This window comes from Mytilus trossulus, chromosome 4 (assembly GCF_036588685.1).
Source record: "Mytilus trossulus isolate FHL-02 chromosome 4, PNRI_Mtr1.1.1.hap1, whole genome shotgun sequence".
Classification (NCBI taxonomy): domain Eukaryota; kingdom Metazoa; phylum Mollusca; class Bivalvia; order Mytilida; family Mytilidae; genus Mytilus; species Mytilus trossulus.
Window position 1 is genome coordinate 37,527,081 of NC_086376.1, and position 6,117 is coordinate 37,533,197.

Sequence of the window (6,117 nt, forward strand, 5' to 3'; positions counted from 1 at the left end):
ATAAGTATATTATAAATTTAGTACCAGTTACTGACCGACCGATTTAATGAAACTCCTCTAATTTATAACAATGTTATGTTATGAATTTTTTAAAAATGCATATTTGTTGTACATTTAATTGTTTAGTAAATTGCCTTTATGTTGCTTACAGAATTCTGCTTTATTATTATTGACAAAAAAAATAGAAAAAAAACACAATTTGGAGAAAAATTATTCCAAAGTTTGAATATCTACATAGTTCCTTTTTTATAAAGTTGAGAAAATGCAGAAAAAAATAATTTCGTAGTTCCAAGTAATAGTTTACATATGAAAAAATAGTTTTTTTGTTATCGGTGTATGTGAAAGCTAATTAGAAATTAATTTATTATTCAAACTTAAAATTAATCAAAAATCAGCTGTGAATGTTTGCAAATTTCGTGTCATATGTCACATAATTTATGTTTTTAAAATGCTCATGTCTAGTTTGCTATGGTTAAAAATTTGGATGAGAAAGTATTGAAATGCTTCTTAACCAAAAAAGTGAAAAAGAATGCTCCAATTTGGGGGTCATAATTTTATTACAAATATTGTTCATATAAAAAAAAAAATGACAATGTTATTTACAGACAAAGTAGTTCAACCATCTTTAAATTGTAAAAAAAAAAGTTAAGTCTGTAAATTTTGAAATGATTTTAAGTCATTAATGTTTGAAGTTAATACCACTCGGCTATAAATGTACATGAAATAACCATTTTGTTCTGTTTTGAAGTTAATTATAGAGGAACTTTTAGCTAAATTACTTCTTTGTTGATCTAGTTTTGAAGTTTCATGTTGAACATATTATACTCAGAACAAATGGACTATTACATGTACTGTGTATAAAGAGGAAGGAGATAAAAACAGGAAAAAGCTGAAAAAAGTACAAACCATTAAAAAATATTCCAGAAAATGGTATGTTACAAAAACAATAAAAGTTTGAAGAGTGATTTGTGTTTTATTATTAACTTTCTGTTTTCAAAAGAATGTTTGAGAGTGCAATGGTCTCAGATGAAGAAATATTTCCCCATTGTCAACACCTACCATGATCAAAAGAAGATACAGTAGGGTTTATAGCTCTGTATGGAATGTTTCCATTATTAGAATACTAATGGTTCTATATCAGGTTTAGAAAATTGATTGTCAGGGTGACACCTTAACTAAACTCCTTTAATATCTCGGTCAATTTTTGTGATAAAATCAGTTCCTGAGGTTCAGCTATATTTTGTAGATAAAATTTACGTTGTAATTCCTGTCTGCAGGAGATGCCCAACACTTATTTAATTCTTATGGTTTAGTAATAAATTAGTCAGCTCTTTAAAAACAATATTTAACCAGGATCTATATTTGGTCAAAAAGATTATTTTTAAATGATTAACTCTTCTATTTTGGGAGGGATCATTCAACCATGACTTCATTTCCAGACCCTGAATTGATATTCTTTTGAGACTTGGATCAGTTTATAGTGGTGGTGATGATGATGCTGAAGGATTGTTGTTCACAAGTAAATCAGAATAGAACATTTTAAATTAATATGAATATAAAGATAAGATGTGGTATGATTGTCATTGAGACAACTGTTCCCCATGTGAGCAGCTATTAGATCACTATATGGCAATCAATACTGAGAAAATAAACATCCCATGTAGGAAGCTAATAGAGGCCCCACATGACAAAATTCAAATCAATTCAAATGGGAAAACCAAAAGCCAGCTATACTTGTTTAATATGTATGCAAATCTAGAATTTATCTAAAAACAAGAGTGCACAAGCTGTAATGTCTTGCCATTCTTTACTAATATAAAAAAGAAGATGTGGTATGACTGCCAATGAGACAACTATCCACAAGAGACCAAAATGACACAAACATTAACAACTATAGGTCACCTTACGGCCTTCAACAATGAGCAAAGCTCATACTGCATAGTCAGCTATAAAAGGCCCCGATAAGACAATGTAAAACAATTCAACGAGAAAACTAGCCGCCTCATTTATGTAAAAAATGAATGAAAAACAAATAAATAATACATAAATAAACGACAACCACTGAATTACAGGCTCCTGACTTGGGACAGGCACATACATAAATAATGTGGCGGAGTTAAACATGTGAGCGGGACCCCAACCCTCCCTAACCTGGGACAGTGGTATAACAGTACAACATAAGAACGAACTATAAAAATCAGTTGAAAAAGGCTTAACTCATCAGATAGACAAAAAATAAAGTGGACATGGCAGGGTACTTATACATTGATATCATGTTGACCATCCTAAATATAAAGCTGTATATGGCACGCGGGAACCACATAAATGAGATAATCACAATTTATCGGGGATAATGATAGATTATCGGTCGACCATTATAGATGTACGGCGTAAAGTATACTTTACGGTTGTAAATGCATTTACGGAATTATCGTCGACAATCTATCATTATCGATGATAAATGCATTAACAGTCGACAATCTATAATAAAGCAACGCGGGAACCACATTATTGGATAAGAACAGTTTAACGGGCGATTCGTAAATGCATTTACGCCCTGTTTTCGATAGCAATTCATATGTACCCAATCACAATAGGTTATCGACAATGCTAATTAATTTCGTCCAATCATATTCATCAATTCAAATGACAACACATTTAAGTCAAATTGATCGTGTAGTTAGATCTCAACAACCGACAATTAATAGTATTTTAAAAGATTTGAATACTGTTAATCTGTAAAAATTGAGACGAAATTAATTACATGCAAGTTTGCAGTTATTATTTTTTTTACGTTTGCAACAGAGAACAACAGACAGGAATCCTGGGAATATTAATTATTATACTTATAATAATTTTACAAAGTTAATAAGTTATAACTGGCACTAATTTCATATACATGGCAAGTCGTTGTAGAATAATTTACTTTCTATTTATCAATATAAATGCATCATTTATCACTTTTAATATAACAAAATATTTTTTTTTATATCAAATATTTAATACTAAAGAAGCATTTTTTTTTTATATTAACAGAGACATAAATATATATGTACCGTGACATATATTGTTTTACCGAATGGAATAACATAGTATTGCCCAGTGCTTCTGTTTAAATAAAGTAATTTGTTTAGCATTTGTTTAGTTGTAAAAACAATTACCAAGTGATAATCCATTTAGAACTTCACCTCCAGCTTAATTTCAGGTGATTGGAGGGCAATAAATTGCGCAATCGCACACCTGTAAATCCAGTCACAACTCGGGCTACAGAACTAATTATTGGAAAATCGGACACATATAATTTCACTGTGTAATTAAGTAGCAAACCTTAGCAAATAAATACGGTACAGAAAAGTTTCTTGCAATATCAACTGATCATTACAAGATTTTAATTTTTAAATTAAAAGAAAAGCCGAGAAAGTAACTTTTTATTTTTTTGGTGTATAAAATGACCATAAATCCACTTACTCATGGTATGGGATCAATATTTCTGACCTGACACTACGTACTTTTTATTGCTTTATTCTATAGAAATTAATGTGCAATGTTTCGGGTTCTTTCAGGAATTTCCCCAGGTAAACCCTCATCAGAGGCCGACAGGTACTGTCTAGTGAATATCTAATTGTACATAATTAAATCAAGAGAAAAAAATGAGATCAATTCATGTACACGATGAAACACTTTTAAAGAAAGTAAGCCTCACAACTTTAACTCGAAAGAATCAAACTATTTTAATTTTGAAGAATTATAATCAATGAATATCTGTAGACAGAATATATCCAAAAACAAATTTTGTACTAGTTGCTATTGTTTCTAATAATTCTCGTAATGAGTAAAGGAATTAAATTCAAAAAGTTGTACATTTTGTTCACCGTCTTCTTTGAATATATTAAATCCATCATTTCTCGTTCTTTTTTGCAATTTGATATTATTTTTGTAAGATATTGCTTTATTTCATTGTTTATTATTATGGTCATTGTCAAATATAGCAACATCAGATATTTGCAGGAAGGCAACTTCACCCATTAAAACGTCAACGATCTGTTGTATAATAAGAGCATTACTTCCATAGGTAGCTCATTGACAATCATATTATTTGTAATCAGGTTGCATGTTACCTTCTAAGGTTTGATACGATTGGCGAAGAATTAAATACTGTTGGGTGCTTAAATCACAGTGGCAAGTATCTCATTTATGTGTAGGATGATGATATAGTAATGATCTAATGTTGTTTGCTATTATAGTAGTATAACTTCTATAGTTCACTGACAATCATATTAGTTTCCATGTTACCTTCAAGGGTTTGAAATAGTGATGAAATATTGATTGTTGGTTGCTTAAGGGCATACGATAGTTTTGATCCTATATTTACAAGTTCATGAAAATTTGCATATAGGCTATTTTTTACCTGATTAAATCAAATATGTAATAAAAAATATACCTTCATGTGCTACTTTTTGAGTAAAATGAGGTCGAAATTTTGTATATTTGCTCGAAATTTAGATTTGTGACCGTAATTTCTTTTTCGAAAGAAAGGCATAACTTTTTTGTTATAAAAGATAAAAACAATTTGTTTTTTGTTAAATAATCGGTAATTTCTGTATTTTATAAATATCTTTAAAAAAATATGCAATTTTTAAAACAGAAATTACTCATATTTATCAAATGTTCATGAATTGAGGAAAAAACGTAATTTTTTACTGCATGCTTATTAAAATAAAAAAAAATCCTCTATTTACAGTTTTATAAAATTTGGGTCACACAATCTCCCTGCAAAATGAAACCAAATGCCGTTTTGAAAAATAGGGGTCCATGAACTCGTTTTTTAAAATTAAATCAGTTTGAATGATGAAAATCAGTCGAAAAATGCATGTTTTCCCGATATGTCACAGTTTGACGTCGCGAAAATAACAAATTACGTTAGCAACGTCATCACCTTCCCTATAACTGTATCTTAACGTTCAGTGGAACATATTTCATGTCTGTTTAGGACGATGATATAGCTATATATATATAGTGATGAACTAAGGTTATTTGCTAGTATAGTAGTATAACATCTATATTTCATCGACAATCATATTAGTTTGTATTTATTTTCCATGTTTCCAACTAAGGTTTGACTTAAATTAACGATGAATTATTGATTGTGATTGACAAACTAACAAATTAACTAATTATAGCTTCAGACTTTGCAGCTCTCATGATGCGGTCAGCAGTCCTTTGCGCCAATTACTGTTTTTTAGGGCTATCATTTGCGCCAAATTTTGTTTTCCAAAATGTATCAATTGCGCCAATATTCGGAACTCATTTGCGCCAATTTACCCGTACAGATATCTACCATTAATATTAATGATTAATAATAATTTTTATTTTTGGCTTAAAAGTGTCATATGTTCGGAGATATGCAGATGAGCATCTGGAAATAATGAAATGACTTGAAATGAAAGCGAAAAAAACTTTTTGCTTTGCTGAATATTTATTACAAGATATGCCAAAAGAGAAGGAAAAAGAAGCTTTTGCTGATTATATTTTATCCACATATGTTGACACAGTGCTTTGTTTCCACCATCCGTATGGGCTGAAACTCTATCTACCACAAGACGTAACAGTAACGAAGCAGAAGCATAACACAGGGATTATTATGAACTGTTTTATGCATTTCATCCTTCAATGTTTGTACAAATGTATGTTTCAGAAAAAGAAAAAATCAGTTGCCGTGTTAACTGCTGGTTCCAAGTCCGAACAAAGGAGGAGGAAAGTCATTTTTCTTCTAATTGGCGAAAATGATACCATGCAATTTTGAAAACAGGTAGCGCAAAGGTAGAATTGGAGAAAAAATATTGTGGCGCAAAAGAACGTAATTTTGGCGCAAACGGATCTCTCCCCATGATGCGTACATGCAATTTATCCTTGTAAATCATCCAATGCCCACAACTACCCATCTATCCCCCCTTTTTTTTTAGAAATCCAATTTCTATTTATTCTATTTATGAATAAATTTCTTTCTGAAATACAACTCTATTCCTGCAAAATAAAATCTGCTCCAAATCATGTACATGTATGCATAGTCAAAGCAGGTACTTGATGAATATCCTATAGTCAAAGTAGGTACTTCAT